General features: G+C 43.9%; 1 protein-coding gene across 6 annotated transcripts in view; it reads right to left on the bottom strand.

Moving 5' to 3' along the window:
• Positions 1-20,923, bottom strand: part of AK4 (adenylate kinase 4) — an 88,670-nt gene that overhangs the window by 53,028 nt on the left and 14,719 nt on the right. The window lies entirely within an intron of this gene.

Raw genomic sequence — 20,923 nt, 5'->3', positions numbered from 1 at the left:
GTCTGAAGGAGGATGGTGCACAAACCGCCAGGAAAGCAGTCCTGGGGACCTCCCGGAGGTGACCATCAGTGGTGCTGAGCCTCCTGGCAGTCATGATAACAAGGAAACGGAGTCAACCACCTGGTCCATGGTGTACAGAAGACTAAAGGAAGCTGAGAAGCACAACCATTCCTTAGAGACCAAAGGAAAAAACTTCCACTGGCCTTCTAGAAGAAAGGCTGGGTAATACAAACAACAGGTTTCTTTCTCTTCATGAGCCTCGATACAAGCAGACGGCACCTTGCCGACGCAGTTGTAAAGGGAACTCAGTGTTATTAGTGGAATGCCAAGTTCATAAAAGGATGTGAATTTAAAAATACATATTTTTTTCAGAGAAAAAATGCTTCTATCCTAATTTAAAATAACAATTTCCAATGTGTGGAAATTGTGAGTTGGGCTCAGCAGAACAAATTGTCAGTTTAAATCTGTTAAATTTCTAGGAACTGAATTTTTTTTCTAATGAAGACGAAGTCCTCTGCTCTCCAAGGAACTGATAATGAACCAGTAAGAACTACACTCTCTACAGGCCAATTAAGTTTTTATAAAAACATAAAGCAGAATTATATTACTGGAAAAAAGCTCAAGAATCATTTTGCTCCCACCTTCACCCTGAATTTAATGTAGAACCTTTCCTTCCCCAGACAGTCTACACTCCTAACTTCTTCAACACTGAAATGTGGGCTGTGAAGAGCTCTCTATCACCCCATCACCACTACTGGACAACAAGCTCCAAGTCAGGCCCAAGGATGCAGATTCAGTAACAGGCTGCAAGAAAGAGAACACAAAAGACAATCACATTCCTGAATGTGGCTAAACATAAACGGGAACAAAACACGGTCATTCCAGAAGTATTTACTGATGGCACACTATATCACAGGTAGTATTCCACAAATGTAGCAGTGAAGAAGATCGCAGCTTACTGATATTTAAGCAGTATTACTTTTCATAAGAGCAACAGTAACAATCACTAACTGAGTACATACTAGGTCCCAGGCACCGTGCTTTAAGCACATCATACGTCATTTCATTTAACCCTCACAAGATCCTACCTTCAGATAGGAGATAACACCCATATTTTTTATGCCAGCTCTAATGAGAAATAATTCACACACCACAACATTCACCATGTTCAAGTGTACAACTCAGGGGTTTTCAATACATTCTCAATGTTGTGCAACCATCACCACAAACTAATTCCATAACATTTTTATCACCTCCGAGAGAAACTCTGTACCCATTAGCAGTCACCCCCCCATTCCCTCCTCCCTCTCGCCCCTGACAACTACTAATCTGCTTTCTGTCTTCACAGATTTGCCTATTCTGCACATTTCATATAAACAGAATCACACAATATGTGGTATTTTATGTCTGGTTTCTTTCACTTAGCATAAGGTTTTCAAGGTTCATCCATGTTGTACCATATATCAGTCCTTTATTCATTTTCATGGCTGAATATTATTATTCCATTGCATAGATACACCATATTTTGTTTATACACACGTGAGTTAACAGGCATTTGGGTTGCTTCCATTTTTTGGCTATTATGAATAATGCTGCAATGAACATTTCATGTGCAAGTTTTGGTGTGAACATATGCTTTCAGTTCTCTTGGGTAATACCTGTATGGTATGTGTTTTTATATCTGAAAAATCACTGTCAGATAGTATGCTTGGAGTATCTGACAAGTTTGGTGCTGTCCTAGTCTGCAGTGGTCAGGCCAGCCCTAGAGCCCTGTTCTTAGAAACTCTGGCTCCCTACAGGGAATCTGCTTAGTTTTTCCCATCCACCAAACTTTAAGGTAAATATAAACAACAAATAAACATCTTCCAAGGTGAGAGACCAAGATGAACTGGCTCCAATTGTCCCATGAAGAAACAGTGAAAGAGTAGGAAATGTCTCATTTGGAAAGGAGAAGACCACGAGAAGGACGTGATGACAATTCACCCATAACCTGACACTTGACTCATGGAAAAGGCATTATCTTATTCAATCCCCTGGGTTTAGAATCAGGACTAGTGGTGGGAATTACAAATGGACAGAAAAAGTTGCCTTAGGAAATGTCTGAACGGAGACTCAAAGAGTGACTAGAAGGGATATTGTAGAGGGATTTTGAAAACTGGATTGGGGACTGGACCACATTACTGTTTCACGTCCCTTCAGATGGGGGACCTATGGTATTGGGATACATTTGGATTCACTAATGTAATGAAGAACAATATGCGAAATGATGCCCCTAAGGCCTCTGAGTATCTGTTAAATGGCTCAATACGTACCTCCCGCTGACCCTCCAGACTTGCCATGTCCAGAATCACACCGTCCCTCCCACTCTGCTCTTGCCTTGGTGTTTCCCGCCTCAGTTAACAACGTGACTCTCCTCAGATGTCACCTAAGATTAAATAGCACTTGTCTTGATTTTCTCGACTTCTCCCATTCTTTATATCTAATTGAGCATGAAGTTCTTAAAATTCTACTTCCACAATGTCTCTTATACCCGAGGCAACCGATCAAAAATAAGAGTGCAGCAGTAACTTGTGAACAAACAAGAGCAAACTATGTGGATGGATGGCTGCAGGACAAGCCACGTCACCAAGAGGAGAGAAGGGCACAGGAACGGCCCTGGACTGCCATGTAGTTACCATGAGTGGATGGCTTATCAGAAAGCAGACTAAGAAAGAGGGAGGGAGTGAGACTCCAAAACCTAGTTTACAAAGTCTTCATATAGCAAAGAAGAGACAACTGGCCAAAGAATCAACAGACTGATAAAGATCTCACAGCTAAGATCAAAGTGGGTCCTTCACCAACAGCAATCTTTGACCTGCTACAAAACCCAAAGAGTGCTTTTGGGTTCTTCTGCGCATCCATCAACCAAAAGAATGACTATATTACCTAAACAGTCAATTCTCAATTCTTAGTTTACTTCACTTCTCCGTAGCATTTGAGATGGCTCCTTTGCATAAATACAACAGCTACAGTGATCCTTTTAAAATGCAAGCCAACGTAATCCTCCTGTGACTTCCCATCTCACTGAGAGTAAAAGCCGAAGTCCTCACCTGGCTACAAGGCCCTGTGGGATCAGGCCTCGTTCCCCGACCGCATCTTCCACTTCTCTCTTCACTGCCCACTCTATTCCAGCCACACCAGCCTCTTTGCAGTTTCCTGAAGATCGGGCATGTGCCCCCTTCAGGACCTGTGCATTCGCTGTTCCCTCTGCCAGGAACACTCTTTCCCCCAGAGTTGCACATGGGTCAAGCCCTCACTTCAATCAGGCCTCTGATTAAGTATTACCTAAACAGGCCTTCTAGCCTGAGTAACACACCGCAAGCACACACCCCATCACCCTCTAGTCTCATCTCTTACTTTGCATTGTTTTCTACTGATGTATTTGTTAACTTGCTTTCTGCCTCCCCAACTAGAATATGATTAGCTCATTGAGAAAAAAGGAAATATTTTGTTCACTGCCATATCTTCAGTGCTTAGAATACAGTCTGGCATGTATTAGATGCTCCATAATGTTGCATGAATGAATGAATGAACACCTTAAAGATGATAGAGAATTTTCCCCCCTGGTAAAAATCAACCTGATTTTCCTGGACAGTTACCACAGAACCATTCTCCCAGATCAAATATGGCAGCCTCGCCAGATATCAACTTTTTCAAGAGAGATATGAGATGACGTGTGATCAGTACTAGTTGAGATGGCCCTGTTAGGTTTCATAGCTCAGTCTTATATCTTCAGCATTTCAAACCACGGATAGAGATGAACCAGGTCGGTAAGCAAATGAGGAGAAGGAAACACCATGAGGCAATGTCGCAGAGGCACGGGGCTGCCGGGCATACCTGGAGGAACTTCAATGTGACATCTGAAGAAAAGCACACCATGAGAGACAGAGCTGGACAGGTAGAATAAGCAGGATGGACTTTGAAGGATTTAAAAAGAAACAGGTAGTTTTAGAAACGCCATTCCTCCAGCCAAGAGCAGCTACTTAATTTGCAAAGCGCCCAGCACAAAACGAAAATATGGAGCTTTCTTGTTCAAACATTACAAACCTCAAGATGGCAACAGCAGAGCGTTAAACTAAGTGCAGGGCCTTGTGTGAGTACACAGATCGCATGCCCACAGCAACGTGACATTTGGATGGAGCTGGCATGGTGGAAGCAAAGGACACTGTGACAACAATCCAAGCATGAGACGAAGGCCTGCACCAAAGCAGAAGCAACCTTAGAAGACCTTCTGCCCCTTGAGAGAGTACCTTGGGCTAACCCAACGCAGACTGTGCAACTCCAAGTTTAAAATAACTCTGTGGAGGATTTCCAGAACCATCTCAACCCAATTTACGAATTAAGAGAAAGATCTAAGCGCAACATACTTTGCTGGCTATTTCTGGCAGCCTTAGCTCTTTCCCGGAGCAGGACAGACAACACGTCCTCTAATCCGATACCAAATCAAACTTCCACCACATCTCTCAGTCCCCACCATGAAAACCCTGAAAGGTCAACAGTCAGAGCAAAATGGACTCAACAAGGCATCTGCATCTGAAGGAAGACCTCATTGCGACAGCAAACTGAAATAAAACATGGGTCAGAAGACAGAGGCCTGTTCCAGAAAACTGGACCTTCATCTGCCCTTGTCAGCATGCTTGGAAGAGAATCAGTATCATTAAATGCTAATGCTAGCATGTTCGGATAAAACACATACCTGCTCCAATTTCTCAAGTTTAATTCCAAAGAAAGGCTGTGGACACACATACAATGTCTTACACAGCTTTTGCGTCCTTAGTGCGCACACACCTGTATGCAGATGCGCACACACACGTGCACAAATAATTCATAAATCACCAGGAAGCTTTCAAAAATAAACTCAATAAATTTAGAGTGCCAAAAATAGGCCAATAGATTTGTTAAGCTTCACAACAACCAAAAAGAAAATCCATCATGTGTTTATGAGATTGAACAGAACACAAATGATTCAGGCCACATTTGGAAAAATTTTCCTCAGAAAGTGAAAGATTAAGTGTCAGATTACAAAATGGTATATATTACAAAATCACGTGTGTATATGTATAGATATATATTGTCATCTTCAATGTTAAACATATTAGAAGAAAATCAATGGACTGCCTATTTTACAATATAAATTTCGTGGCAATGCATCTTAACAAACTATTTCATTCAATTACCACTAAATATAAATTAAAGTAGATATGATCTTGGCAACTGTGAGAAATAGATATTTTCAATTTCTAACCAGATCAGATAATATACAAATTTTCAGAATTTAAGACTATCTATTAACTCACCTATTAAGTTGTGTATCTAAGATAATACCAAGCTTAAAAATTTAAGATAATACAGAACTTAAGACTACCTATTAAGTTGGTTGTCTCTCCAAAATTCATGCTTCCAGTTTATGGAAAAGATGTTTTTATTGGCCTCAATTGTTTCACACTGAAGTTTACCAATTTCACATTAACAGACTGACACAGATGATTGTATTCAGGGCAGCAAATATGGCAAAAACATTGTCAGCTGCTCAAGGGGGGAGGATGTTGGACCCACGTTGTGAATTATCTTAAGACTGGCTAAAAAGAAAATATCTTTCTCCCAATAACTAGGAAAGCCAATTAAGCAACTAACATTTCTTTAGAAAAACCATGAGAACACACTCACACACACACACACACACGGATATGCAGGAGGTACAAAATCCATTCTAGAGCCAGCCTACGTACTCAGGACAGCAGCTTAAACATTCCAGAGTCTGAATGACTTTCAAATAGAAATAAATCCAAAATGGGAAAGACAGATTACTGTCATGAAATCGGTGGGGAAACGGTTAGTTCTGTGTTAGTTTAGCGAAGTTAGGGTATGGTTGGTTTTGTGGTTTAAATACTCTCTGAATCCATAAATACTCATTTAGCTGATATTCACTGAGCATCTAGTCTGTGCCAGGCCCTGCACCAACCTGATCTGAGGCCTGTCCCAGAGCTGAGAGTCTAAAGGCTGGGACTGGGCGCTAACCCACCAAAAGCTTTCAATAGCAAAATTTTATGGAATTTTACTCTGTCAGGCAGAAAACTTCAACAGTCAGTAGTTATCACAATTAAGTTAGACAGGCTCTTACATTGCCAATGAAGTGCCATGTAAATATATTACGAAATGGGAATAGATTATTGGTCATGGACTAAGTGAAAGCATTTGGTCAAACCCTGAATCTGCCAGCTAACTCACCCCTGACCACTGGAGAGTTATTCCTAAAATCCTAGTCCAGAGTTGCAGAGAGACAAACAGGCTCCCTTGGTCTCTTGACGCTGGAGACAAAGAGATCTGTTTTAACAAAGGTGAGGCTTAAGACTTCAAGACAGTCAACTTCAGTCGAGTAAAATCCACGACTGAATGGTAGCCTGGTAGGATCAAACCTCAACCACTATTAATACTTTAAGCAAAGGCCAATGAGGTCCTTTTATCTGAATATTCCTCTTCTCTCTCCCTTTGTCAGACACTTTTTTCAATAAGTAACCCAGAAGGTGCCAGCATGAGTTCAACCAGGACCAGCGGGTTTTGTGGCACAGGCTCCAATCAGCTGTGCAGTGACCCTGCCAGCATCCTACGAGAGACGGCCCCTTCTACCCCCAGTCCACCCCAATCACTCCACTCACTCAAAACTACAGGTGAGAATTCTCCCCGGGAACACACCACTATCCACCCAAATTTTCTGTGCATCTGCTACGTGCCAGGCACCAGGCAAGGCGCTACGGATGCAAACACAAGAAGCACCCTAATGGGGACAGACCCACGGACAAAGCGTGAAACAGTGTCTGCCGCGGTTCCGCATGTAAGGAGCTGGGAAGTCGCCCCTCTGTCCTAACAACAAGTAAAAAGCTGAACAGACTGAAAAATCAATGACTCACCTTGGATCCACAAGAGAGGGGAGGACACAAGGCAAACCGCTGCCCGAAGACTGGAGGGACAGCAGCTCCCCGGAGCAAAAACCATCACAGGAACAGCACTGGGGGAGGACAACCTGAACTGTACTCAGTAGCTTCCTCCAACACTATTCCACCACACCTCACAACCTCCTGCCACCGTCTCCACCCTGAGGCCAGAGGGGGCCAAGCCCCACGCCCGATCGTGCCGCACTCCTGCTTAGAACGCCTCGGTGGGTTCTACTGCCCATTCAGTGGCTTCCAAGCCCCTCCAAGATCCGGCCCCTGCCCACCTCAGCTGCCTCGTGGTTCTTCACCCTTCACGCGCCTGCTCCCGCCCCACTCCATCTCCTCTCTCCAGCCCCGGGTCTTTCTTCCCTCAGCTCCCCTGAATGAGCTTAGGTCCCCTGTATATGCTCCACGGCCTCACGTCTTCCCACCCTGCACATTCATCACACTTGTATTTTATTTCTCGTGCCAGTCATCCCCCACACACAACACGGATCATGTCTGTCTGGTCCACCACTGTCTCTGATGCACCGTGAACGGGTCCCGATATAAAGCAGATGTTCAAGATGCTCTTGAAGACTGACTGTCTTTCCCACTCCACTCATTCCCTAGAGGACCAGGGCTAACTGAATCTTTCGGAACAGAGGTAGCTACCCATGACAGAACCAACCACCCAGATCTGTGCACAAACACTTCAACAACGAATCTCCGTGCAAGATTAAGAATTTACACTGGGATATTTCTTTCCCAGTTAGGACATCCACGCTCTGTTCAGTTGCAAAGAGATATCAAAAACAACTACGCGGAAGTTGTCGTAAGTGAAGTTCCCTGACCTTGCTGTCACAACGCAGGCATTCATAGAAAATCTTTACTGAGCAACTAGGCTATGGCCCGTTTCCCTACATGTCAGGGAAACAACAGGGGGAGCATCCAAGTTATCTGTTACACGCTTCTGACAGCTTGGCCAGGCATCAAACCGTTGACAACTTGGCCTATTTCAAAACAAAGTCAAGTTCTAAGAATGGTCTCCTATCTTTTCCCGGCACGATCCAGAAATAAAAATAAAGAAGGTCTAATTTTATGTTTTTTTAACCTAAAGAATCTACCCACTTTTACAAAAGTCTAAAACAGATAAAATTAAACTCGTGCATTCCTCAAAGTACTACTGAGGGATACATTGATATATATGGCAAAAGTATAATAATTACCAGTGGCAGGAGGGCATTTGGGGCAGCGGACACAAGGCCTGTGGGGCTTCCAGGGGCCTGGGAAGGTTCTCCCTGAGTCTCAGTGGTGGGGACACAACTGTTATCCTTGAAAACATAATCACCCTACAAATCCTTGTTTTGCTCTGACTGCCTATAAAGTGAGGGCAAACTGGATACAGAAGACAGAGTTGGACAAATGTCCACAAGGCAGCCAATTCCCAAGATGCCTGGCGAAGTCACCAGAAACAGATAACTACTCACGTTCTTTTCATCGTTTCAGCTAGAAAATGCTGAGAGGGAACGATCCCGTGAGAGAGCGTGACTCCCTCACACAGCTGTGCAGAACCAGGAGAAACCACTGCCCACCCCCAGGACCGTCCCCTGCTCCAAAGCAGCATCAAGAATGCCGACACACACACGCACACACATGCACACACACCCCCCACACACACGAGACACGGTCAAAAATGAACTGCAGCTTTGTGATTCTGCAAACTACAAGTTCTTTATCCCCCTACTCTTAAGAATATTTTGGCACTGAAGCAGTTACTTGAAAAAAAAATAAAGAAAAACTTCATTCGATAAGCTGTTTATCCTTGATATCACTTTGATGAATCTCTTCTAGTAAGAAAATAAGCTTTAAAAATATCTTGATTAAGAAATAAATATCAGGCCGGCCCCCTGGCTTAGCGGTTGAGTGCGCGCACTCCGCTGTTAGTGGCCCGGGTTCGGATCCCAGGCGCGCACCAGCGCACCGCTTCTCCGGCCACGCTGAGGCCGCGTCCCACATACAACAACTAGAAGGATGTGCAGCTATGACATACAACTATCTACTGGGGCTTTGGGGAGAAAAAAAAAGGAGGAGGATTGGCAATAGATGTTAGCTCAGAGACGGTCTTCCTCAGCAAAAAGAGGAGGATTAGCACGGATGTTAGCTCAGGGCTGATCTTCCTCAAAAAAAAAAAAAAAAATAGATATCAAGTCCTTTAGAAGCAGAAATTATGGAAGCAACTCATAAATTTAAGGCATTTTGGCACCTCACTCTCACGACTCATTTCAGATGTCCAGTATCCACCCTTCAGCTGGCCTTGCTCAAAGGCAGGCTCCCTTCCTTCCACGTCTACACCTAAAAGACTTAAAATGGTTTTAAGTCACTCCCTGACAACTGGCTGTTGGAGGCTATGAAGAACATTCTGAACCTGGTGTGATGGTCAAGAGTGTACACTGCAGAGCCGGACCACTGGGTTCAAATCCTGACACTGCCACTTGAAGGTAACGACTTTGGTCACATCGTGTGTTTGTGCCTCAGTTTCTTCATCTATAAAATGGGAACAGGGTTGTTTTGAAAGTTGTACGTGATTAATGTTACAGGACTTGGAATAATGCCTCTTTGCAAATTTCATTCGAGAACATGGAGATAATAAGTATGTGCTCCAATATACCAGGTGTTGTTCTAAGCAGTTTATGCACAAGAATCTATTTAATCATCATAAATATCTATAAGGTCAGCACTATTATTTTCCTCATTTCATAATCAGGTAAACTGAAACACAGAGAGGTTAAGTAACTTGCCCAAAGTAACTCAGCTAATAAGTGGCAGAGCCGGGACTCAAACTCCGGCAGGCTGGCCCCAGAGTCCATTTTCTTAACCACTATACTACACTGCCTCTCAGTGTTGGGAGCATTTCCTTGAACAGAAGCACTGTGAGTATCAGAGTACATTCTTCTGGAAAGGCGAAGCCAGCCCCTGGAGGAAAGGGACAGAAGCATAGTAGGAACTGAGCGTCTTTGTGCACTCCGGCAAAGCCTGCCCACTCGGGAGCGCTCATGGTGACAGCACACCCTGTGGGGAAATATCCCGTCCTGCTCTGGGTAATTTCCTCGCTTCCAATAGGTGCTGCATCTTTGACTAAATAAATAAAAGACCTACAGCAAGTATTTCTGTGCAGCTGCCTCGTACCAAGCTCTAAGCACTCTGCAATCCCGTATCTCCTAACCGGCCAGCCTCCTCCTCCCACAAGGCCCCCTCCCTCCTCTGACCCATCCTTCACACAACTCCTGAGGGACCTTCCAAAAACACAAGTTGGCACAAGTCCCCTCCTCCTCCGACGCCAACAACGCAGCCCCTGCCTACAGGATAACATGGGAACTCCTCAGGAGGGCATCCAAAGTCTCTGATCTGGCTAGGACCTATCCTCCAACCTACCCCCCACTGCAGTTCCTTTATTGCCCGACCTCTGACCCTGCTCTGTGCCAGCACAAGGCACATGAGACTGTGGTCCCCTCCCTCGAGCAGTCTCCAGACTCATGGAGGACACGCAGCACAGGAGAGAGACAGTGCTGTGATGGAGATGTGCCCAGGACAGGGACACACAGCTGGACACCACAATCTGACCTCAGGCCCAAGGAAAGCTTTCCGCTCTGGAGTTGGGCTTTGAAGGGCTACCAAAAGCTGGCTGGAAGAACCACCCTTCCAGTATTACGTGTACCAGCTACCTCCCTGCCACGCATTTTCTACCAGCTTCAGAGCGGTCATCGCCTCTTCCATACTCCACCTGCACCTAGGCTGGTCCACACGGCGCCTCTGACCAGACCAGAAAACACATGTCCCCTGAGGCAAATGCCCATTCCTCCAGGCTGGCTCAGCTGAATGCCAGGGAACACAGCTCAGTGCACAGAACCGCAGCTGGACTGCAAACCCACACACACCCCGTGCAGGCCACAGCCCGTACAACCCCCTATGAGGTTATACCTCTATCTACATTTCACTCTTCTTGTTGAATGGGGGTTGTTGACAAAACCTCCATACCAGATTATAACCCCCTGAGGCCAGAGATCATATTATTTTAACAATCAATAAGAGCCACTCTACTTGAGATGAAGAACTATCATATCTTTAAACTGTCCATCCTCCCATCCTGAAGGTCCTATAAATTATTCGATGAACTTTCTTCTCACTACACCCCCTACCATATCTTATATCTATTGTATTGTCCTGATAACCACAGTCATGACTTTAAGGCAATTAAAAATCTCAATCACACAGTAGGAATTATGTGCAGCAATGTTTCCTTTAAATGTTATCTTATAGTCTAATTTTTGGCAAGCCTTGAATAACTGAGTAAAATAAATTACTGAATTAAGCAAAACATTATCCTTTTTTTTTTAAACAAGACATAAGTTTATTTCTCTTGCAAGAATTGTCTGAGCATGTGCACCCTGGGCTGAGACAGCAGCCCCACAGTGCAGGACCCAGGCTCCTTCCATGTTGTTGCTCTGCCATGCTCTCTGCGGTTGCCTGGCTCACCAGTACCACATCTGAGTTCCACCTGGAGGGGGAAGAAGGTGGGAGGATACTTTCTTTCTCTTTTTTCGGTTGTAAAATTTTATTGTGGAATGTGAACCAATTTTTTAAAAATTATATCAGCTTCTGTATAGACTGCATCGTGCTCACCACCAATAGTCTAGTTTTTATCCATCGCCATACATATGTGCCCCTTTACTCCTTTCACCTACCCCCTCCTTCCCCTCTGGTAACACTAATCTGTTCTCTTTATCCCTGTGTTTAAAGCATTGTTATCCCATTAGCCTACATAAACGGACATTTCGTAGTTTTTGTCAATGGTTCTCACAACTCCTGCTTCAGTCTACTCAAGCTGGTGCAGAAAGATCATTACCACAGGTTGCCTTTGGATTCCAAGCCTGACCTCTTAACAAGAAAGAATCTGTTTCTACAAGTGGACGCTTGCAGCTCCTGAAGCAATCTGACATCCTCCACCTACAACACATGTCTGAGTCAACTCTTTCTCACTCCAAGATTTCTAAGATGAAGGCTCCAAAATATTCTCTAATAGAAGTACAAAGTTTAGCACGAAGGAAACAACTTACCATTTTCAAAGTAACATGTAGGTACTTGGAAGTGACCCCAAGTGAGGGGTTATACTAGGCTGGACCGCCAAAAATCCGCTGCCCTTCTTGGAGCTATCTGCTCTTCTGGGTGTCAGTGTGACACAGATAAGCTTTACCCTAAAGGGTTCCTGATAAATCACAAGACATTAGGGACTGTAAACTATTTCTAAAGAACGTAACCAAGATAGCTTTGTAACTTATTTAATACAAAATAATACAAAACTTTGAAACTATAAAGTAAGACTAATCCTATTCATTCTTTGTTCCTTTAGACACCATCAGACTAAGATCCCGGTGGGATCAAGTCACCGACCACACGTCTCTCCTGAGGAGCAGGGACTTCACACGGAGTACACCTGTCTTCAAAACCTTTCCCTTGCCATTTAGTCTTAGGGCACAATATTCAGCTCATCATGAGGACAATTATTATTGGTGTTTTAACCAAAGGAAATTGTAGCTAAAATTATTTGAATCTGTGATCTAAATAATCAATCACTCCCCAGGTCAAAAGAAAGTTAATAGCAAAAAAATTTTTCTTTTAACCTAGATTTAAACCCAAATTCATATAAAGTACAAATGTGCATCGCTTTACCACTAGTTGTGAGATTAAAAATGAAAGGATTTGTAATGTGATATCTTTTTTTTATTATTGAGATATAAATGACATACGACACTATACTAGTTTCAGGTGTACAACATAATGATTCGATATTTGTTGATTCAAAATGCTCACCACAATAAAACTAAGTAACATCCATCATCATACATAGTTACAAATTTTTTTTCTTGTGATGAGAACTTTTAAGATCTACTCTCTTGGCAACTTTCAAATATGCAACATAGTATTATTAACTATAGTCACCATGCTGTACATTACATCCCCAGGACTTACTTATTTTATAACTGTAAGTTTGTGCCTTTTGATCTCTGTCACCCACTTTGCCCAAGCCGCCACCTCCCGCCTCTGGCAACCACCAATCTGTTCTCTGTATCTATGAGCCCAGGGTTTTTCTGTTTTTTGGGTTTTTGGTTTTTTTTTTAGAGTCCACAGATAAGTGAGATCATACTTTTGATTTATTCTTGATATCTGCATTTCTATCAAGAGACAACACCCTTTTAAAACACTGGAATCACTTCATAATGAGGCAAAGAGCCAATATGACACAAGGAATGACCAACAGGCTGGGAGTCAGGAGTCTTGGCTCTTAGTTCTGCTTCCTTTTTTTTTTTTTTCTGTGAGGAAGATCAGCTCTGAGCTAACATCCATGCTAATCCTCCTCTTTTTGCTGAGAAAGACCGGCTCTGAGCTAACATCTATTGCCAATCCTCCTTCCCCTCCCCCCAAAGCCCCAGTAGATAGTTGTATGTCATAGTTGCACATCCTTCTAGTTGCTGTATGTGGGACTCGGCCTCAGCGTGGCCGGAGAAGCGGTGCGTCGGTGCGCGCCCGGGATCCGAACCCGGGCCGCCAGGAGCGGAGCGCATGCACTTAACCGCTAAGCCACGGGGCCAGCCCCTCTTAGTTCTGCTTCTAAGTCACTGCCCACAGAGCTAAACACATCCATGTCCTTCACTTACCATGGCCTCAAGGCTCCTCATCTGCATGAGGGAGCTAGACTCTTCTACCTCTGTCATCTCAGAGGTAGATGTTTCATTACCTGTACCTAGCTAGCTGTGTGACATATCTAGGGATAGAGGACTGGCTTCTCCAATATGCCTCAAACCACACCAGCGCCCCTTCAACCACTGAGAGTCCACCTCCGAGGTGAGGTGTGGGACCTCAGAGACTCAGTCAGGAGAGGCTCCCTGCTTTCACGGGCAGCCAAGGCACTGAGCATTACACCCATCCTAGATGTGAGGAGCGGAGCCCGGACCAGAACTCAGGCCTGAGTCATCGGTTAGGGTGCTCTCTGTCATACCTTGCCTAGAAGACTTCCTGGGAATAAGGGCCATTGCTCTGTTTGGCCTCTGCTCTTTTCTCTCTAGCCAGACTGGATATTTACATTCACTTAGTCTAATTTTGTACCCTGGGTCCAGAAATGTGTTGGCATTTGGTGTGTTTCTCTAATAGCCGAGATAAAAATATGCACGGACCAAGGCCATGACTTTGGGTAGGGGAGGGGCTGGCATCCCTGAGAAAGAAGGTGATCCAGTGTCCACGCACCAAGATGTCCAGCAGATTCTTCACCCTTAAGCTCTCTTATCGTACCAGCAGATCAATTATTATCTGACCCTCCACACTGATTCAAAGAATAAAATAGTGCAGTAACCTCATTTTAAGACTTTAAATAAATCATGAAAGAAAAAGATACTGGAGTTCCATAAGCCAAAAAATTTTGGACGTCCTACATCACGAGTACCTTCTTGCCCCAGATAGGAACACATGCATTTATAAACACACCATGAACATCTGGCGTGGTACCACCTGCTGCCTTATGTAAGCAGCAGAGGAGAGACAGCAGATTGGGACAGGGGCAACAGAAGTCAGGCAAGGGAACTAATGGGGAAAGGCAAGTGATCTGAAAGGCTTGCCAAAGTCACAGACGAATTTTAGACCCAGAGTGTTTAACCGACTCCTCAAGCTCACATTCTGCGGGTCTGCCTTGGCACCCAGCACAGCGGGCACTTCCAGCCCTGAGGAGGAGGTTCATACTTCAGATCTCATGAGCTCTCTAGATTTCTCTGCCTCCCCTGTAACCTTATCACAGCCTAACTACCAGCCCCATTCAGAGGACAGGGAGGAATTTCACTTTTAAAGCAACATAAAAAGGAATTCCTTCCCATTGCACAAGGCCCAGGGTGTGGATCTGGCTGTGCCAGGCATCTTGTCAGCTGCCTCTCTGTGCAGGATCTTGGCTGCAGATCAGCACAAGGGAAGCTGCTGTTTCCTCCAGTACCATCTGCTCAAACAGGATGGACTGCCATTGCTGTCCATGGGGGATCCTTCTCTGTCTCTCTCTCTCTCTCTCTCTCTCCCCTCTGCCTTCCTTCCTCCCTCCCTCCCTGTGTCACAGCTTTTTGGCAACACTCTGGTGGAGAACCACAGCAAGAACACCAAAGATGTGCCATGCTCACCAGCCTCCCAGGACTGGTAGCAGACAGTCCTGAGAACAAAGGGAAAGAGAAGGAGGGAAACAGCTGACGCTGAGGCTCTTTTCTGATGGGGCTCCTTGTGGGGTCATAAGGTCCACTGAGCAGGCCGACACGCAATCATCCTTTAACACCCAGCAAGAACAAAAGCAACAATACCAGCGGGCAGCCACTATGGAAAACAGCATGGAGGTTCCTGAAAAAATTAGAAATATAACTACATATGACCCAGCAATTCCACTTCTGGGTATTTATCCAAAGAAAACGAAAACACTAACTCAGAGAGAGATCTGCACCCCCGTGTTCACTGCAGCATTATTTGCAATAGCCAAGATATAGAAATAACCTAAATGTCCACCAGCAGATGAATAGATAAAGAAAGTGAGGTATGTACACACAATGGAATATTATTCAGCCACAAAAAAGAAGGAAATCCTGCCATTTACAACAACATAGACGGACCTCAACAGTATCACACTAAGTGAAATAAGTCAGACAGAGAAAGACAAATACCATATGATCTCACTTACATGTGGAATCTAAAAAAACGAAAAAAAAAAAAAACAAGCTCGTAGATACAGAGAACAGGGAGGTGGTTGCCAGAGGGAGGCGATGGGGTTGGGCAGTGGACGAAATGGGTGAAGGGGGTCAAAAGGCACAAACGTCCAGTTATAAAATAAATAAGCCCTGGAGATGTAATGTACAGCATGGTGACTATAGTTAATAATACTGTATTGTATATTTGAAAGTTGCTAAGAGAATAGATTTTAAAAGTTCTCATTACAAGAAAAAATATTCTATTAACTATGTAGTATGGTGACGGATGTTAACTAGACATATGTTAACAATATGGTGATCATTTTGCAATATATACAAATAATGAATCACTATGTTGTACACCTGAAACTAATACAACGTTGTATGTCAATCATACCTCAATCAAAAATAAATAAATAAAAGCAGGTCACTTAAAAATAAACAAATAAATAGAGTAAAATGGAGAAAAAAAAATACCAGAGGCAACAGGCATTAAATACTTATTAAGTGCTGGACCAGTGGTTGTCAAACTGCTGTTAAGGTCACTGTTTTGTTTTTTTGAAACTAAAAAGTGTTTTGTACACAAAAGGGGAGAATACTGTAAATTTTAAAGTGTGTGTCAGTTTTATGTATTTGTATGTATAAACTTAATTGCAAGGTCAAACTAATTCCTACTGTTAAAAAATAATTAAAGAAGACAATCTAGGTGATACAAACAAACTTCATTTAACACTTCCCAAATGGGGTAGAAGGCAGGAAGCTTTTACAGGACAAAGAATAAAGAACGAGGAAGAGAAAAATAGAAAATATCTGACTGGCTGGGGCCAGAGTCACTGCCGTTTGGGCTGAGGAGGCCCAGAGCTGGCCTGGTGGCGGGGACTGGCCAACTGGACCGACTGTGTTTGTGGTCAAGCAGAGCATCTACAGGGACACAAAAGTGACCTAAGTTCTGGTCTGCTGACATGGCACCCTGGACAGGAGTGGTTCCATCTTGGGTCTAGAAATTTATTTCAATACTATTATGGGTCACACTAAAAAAAATTAAACATTGGGCCAAGCCTTATTCTAATCCCTTACATACATTACCTCATTTCATTCTTACAATGGAGGAGACAGTACCATTATTCTTGGTTTGTAATCAAGAACTAGAGACACAAAGCACTTGAGCAACTTGCCAGAGGGCTTTCTGAGGCAGTGCCATCCCAGACCTGCACTCACGCCCTGCAGAGCAGCCTCCCAAGCCTGCCTCCAAGGCCTTCCTCCACTCCCTCCCCATCCCTCCACACTGGAATCCTTCATTCAACCATCTGCCCTCTCCCCTTCTAAACCAAGATCACCTCAAGGGCAGGTCTTAATTTAGCTGAGTGACTTAAACTAAGCCTCAGGGAGCAAAGGATTTCTTCAAGCAGTTTTAAGTTGAATAAGTGAATAAATAAAGATGAGATCTGAAAAAAAAAAAAAAGAAAAAGAAAAGCAAAATAAAATGTAGCAAGAAAAAAATAATAAACCCTGACACTTGGTCTGTCCTAGGCCAAGGGAAACTAAGTCTTAATAACACTCCTCTCTTTCTGAGAGATACTTGAGGGGAAATAAGAAACTTTACCTAAAAATTTAATCAGGTTAAAAACACACCCACTAAGGTTTTGAAGCACCTGTCTATGCTTTGTTCCCGGTGCCTTGTTCAGGGACAGCAATTTAACGAGTTTTTAGGTCAGCAAAGTCAGGGCTAGGATTTATTTTGGGGGGTTGATGGTGAAGAGGTCAACCATTCTGGATAAGAAACTAACAGGTACTGGAGGACTGAAAGTTGGGAGACAGAAAAGGGCAAACTCTCCAGAAGGGAAAAGAAAGAGCGAGAAGGTAACAGATTGAGCTCTCAGCAAGGGGAGTGGCAGGCAGGGCCGGAGGGTGTGTAGGACAGGGGCGTCTAACATGCCAGGCCCAGCAGCTGCTTGTGCCAGCCTCCGATCCTCATCACCCCCAAACCTGCAACACCACCACCTCACATTGGACTCCTCTGGGAGAGAAGAGTAAAGGGAGAGGCCAATACAGGGTGAAGGAACGTAGAGAAGGGCAGCCCTTACAAGACAAGATTGAAGGGCAGGCAAGGAAGAATTCCAGAGAAGCACGAAATCTGAGAAAGAGGTGACTAGGGAGAGTGGCCAGTGCCCTCGCCGGCGGAGTGGAGTGCCGTGTACCCACCGAGCAGGTGATGAGGGCCCGAGTCTTCCTAACTCAACAGATAACGCTGGAGGACCAGCCAAGTGCCACAGCCTGTTACCCAGTGTCACCAGTCACCCCACTGTGAGAGCACAGTGCACTCTCTCCCCTGCCACAGGTCATAATGACTCAATACTAACGACCAGGATTTGTGGTTCCCAGATCTCTTTAAAACTCAGTCCAAGTGGGCCCAGACACAGAAGTGATATGGAGGGGGAAGAGAAGAAAGCTCTAGAGTTCATCTTGTGACTCTGGAAGTCTCAACTCACTGACTAACCTAAAGATGAGCTGGAAAATTACCCAATAGGAAACATCAAGCTGCCCATTAAACCAAGGATCACTTTCAGGGCAAGACAATCTAGTCCCACAGGTGCCTCCATTCCAACATGAGTTCCTAGATATCTGAGGCTGCTTCTCCCATGAATCAAACTGCAGCAGTATACGGCCCCTCAATTTCAACCTCAAAGCTTATTCTATACCCAAGTCTCTACATCTTCTTCTGCTAAAGATTGCTATTCCAAATAGCATATACATGAAATCGAATGCCCCACCACATACACTGATCTTAGACTCACTTTAAAACTTGCACGCTTTCTCTGCCCGCCAAACGAGAGGAGGAAAACAAAGCAGGCGTATACAGTTCAGCAGCTGCCACAGCTGGTCTCTAAAAATTGGTACCAAGAAGGTGACAAACATTCTTTTGAGATAAGAATTTCCCATCTCCTTTTTTTTTTAATGCTAAGCTGGAAGATACCTGGCGTCTCTAAAAATGATCAAACCTTGGCAAGGCAGCAATGTCTGGCAGCAGCTGACAAAGTAAAGTTATGTTTTAAATTCACCCCACTTCTCAAGTATATAACTGGATTCCACTTCTTTGCAATCTGAAAACAAAATAATAAAACCTTCAGGTAAATTTAAACCTAAGCAAAGCCAAGGATAACTGCTATGGTGATTACTCGTTTATTCAGCTCTCTGTATTTTATGCAAAACATGCACAACCTCCAGCTTATGTGACCCTTTAAGAGCGACTATTTCTACTACTTTATGCAGAAACCAACACTGGAGAAATCTGTATCAAAAAGAAAAAAGACCAAAACAAGAAAGAAAGAAAGGCTACTACACCCGGGAGATGCCGTAACACACAGGCGTCCTGCCTGTGTAACACTTGGAGTGGCAACAGCAAAGCTTTTAAAAAAATGATTCTGCAACTTTTTTTTTGCCTTTCACTGGCCACTAACTATGAAACAGATTTCCAAGCCATGTTTATAATCAGGTCTATAGAACTATAGGCAAACTGGAGCAGAACCAGAATTACAGAAAGATTCTATCACCATAATTTAACTTCAGGAAACACCACTTTCCCACGCCACCAATGGGTTCCTGGCTTCTGTCACTTAGAACGTCTCGTGCCGACTCACAGTGGTTTCAGCTCCGGCTCAGCCACCATCTGTGGGTGTCTTTCACAATCCTGGCCGTCGAGGAGAAGCCATGTTTCAGGGCTGCTTGGTTTGGCTAGCTTCCTCTAGACATAAGCGAAGTGCACGCATTTTTTATCCTCTGGGGTTTGGGCTCCAGCAGAGTTTGAAACATGACATTCAAAACCTAAAACTGACCTTGATTATGGGATTTGGACTGACACTCTCAGGCAACCTAACAGAAATATCTATGCTGGAATACTAAGTCCTTCCACAAGCTCTTAAAATTCATTTCCTCTGCAAAACTAACATCACTGCAATCAACTACTAGCAACACACACCAACCTAGAGGCCTCCAACCCAGGCAAGATGAGGGGCCCACCGACCTTAGGCAGAAAATGAAGAAGGCACAACAAAATACAAACTCTAGTAATCAAAATAAATAATATTTTAATTCAATATTTTAAAATATCAAAATTAATGCAAAAAATCCATGATGAAAATCTGTGAAAATGTTAAATAAAGACAGTCTCCAACCCTGCACTTGACAACTCACCCTCATCCACCTTGCCCTAATCTCCACCCCGTTGCATCTGGTCTTTATTTAAAATTTTGGTATTTTGTTGCATTAAACTACTATTTATCTTGATTATTGAGTTTTTTGGTGCCCCTTTACATATTTTCCCTCGAGGAATGTGCATGTGCCTCACACTCACCTCACACCAGCCTCAGCTCTGCCCACACACATCCACTCAATGCTCACAAGGAAACCCTAGGAAGGCGGTTCTATCGTTACTCTCATTCATAAAGCAGTAAACCCAAAAATTTTGGCTACTTTGCCCAAGATCGTAGAGCCAGGGTTGCCAAGTCAGATTCCAGCCCAGCTCTGCGGCTCAGAGGCCAGACTCTTAAAGACAAGCATACTCGTCTCCAAGCTCTGCATCACGAAGGCATTCCACACAGATCTATATAGTCCTGGATTTTAGAAAATAATAATACGTGGAAAACAATCTAAATAAACTATAATTGATGACAATTTGGGCAAATTTAGTCATGACTTGTTCATCACTGATCAATGTCCTACAATATTTAGGCTAAGTGTTAATTCCACAAAACTCCTGCAATATTTCTAATTTGTCCCCAATTCTTTAGCCATCCTAACCCTCGAATGAGCCGAGAGAGATGATATCTGGCCTCTCACTCAAAGCACAGGACTACAGATCTGAGTAGCCTGGAGCAGCCAGTGTCTGCACTCAGATCCCAAGATGACCCTGGGAGACACCCTCAAATGCTGTCAGCTGTACGAGGCTCACTGAGCTGCAGTGTGCACTGCAGGACCGTGTTCAGAAACACTCCCAAAGAATGTGTTCACTTAGAAAGAGAGTAGAATTCAGCAGTAATGCCACCACAGCTACAGTGGTCCCACCACCTTCAGCCAGTTACTGCTGGTGGCCATTGCAGCTTGAAAGGTTCATGGTGAAACCAGACTCAAAAAGAATCTAGAAATGATATCGTGGGAAGAATGGTTGAGGGAACTAAGGCTATTTTTCTTGCGGGAAAAAAGACAACTTAA

The sequence above is a fragment of the Diceros bicornis genome, chromosome 4, assembly GCF_020826845.1.
Source record: "Diceros bicornis minor isolate mBicDic1 chromosome 4, mDicBic1.mat.cur, whole genome shotgun sequence".
Lineage (NCBI taxonomy): Eukaryota > Metazoa > Chordata > Mammalia > Perissodactyla > Rhinocerotidae > Diceros > Diceros bicornis.
Note: the sequence above shows the minus strand (reverse complement) of the source record. Positions and strands in the feature narration are given on the sequence as shown.